Raw genomic sequence first — 538 nt, 5'->3', positions numbered from 1 at the left:
GGGGCCCTCAAGAGGGGCCCCCTAGCAGCCACCAGGCTTATGAGCGATGAAGTCTTAGTCGGTGAGATACACATGCATGCATGCATGCATGCATGCATGCATGCATGCAAGTATATGCATGCATGCATGCATGTGTGTGTGTATGTGTGTGTGTGTGTGTATGTGTGGGTTGCTGGGCATACATCTTTCACTGTATTTGTATTATATAATAAAACATAATATATATATATATATATATATATATATATATATACATATATAAATATATATATATATATATATATATACATTACAAATATCAATCTAAATCCAACCCTCCACCCTCCACTCCCAAATCTCTAATCTCTAGTCTTCAGTCTTTAGGGTTTAGGGTTTAGGGTTTAGGGTTTAGGGTTTAGGGTTTGCATGCAGGCCACGGTGGCTGTGTAAACCGAATGTGCTGGCACGAGTCTGGCGACGTCTTAGCGAGCACTGGCGACGACTGCAGGGTACTGCTGTGGGACGTTCAATACAAGCGTGAGGGGCCCCTGGGGGCCCC

The sequence above is a fragment of the Eimeria mitis genome, genomic scaffold, assembly GCF_000499745.2.
Source record: "Eimeria mitis Houghton genomic scaffold, Emh_scaff7618, whole genome shotgun sequence".
NCBI classification, from domain to species: Eukaryota; Apicomplexa; class Conoidasida; order Eucoccidiorida; family Eimeriidae; genus Eimeria; species Eimeria mitis.
This window is presented reverse-complemented; position numbering follows the sequence as displayed.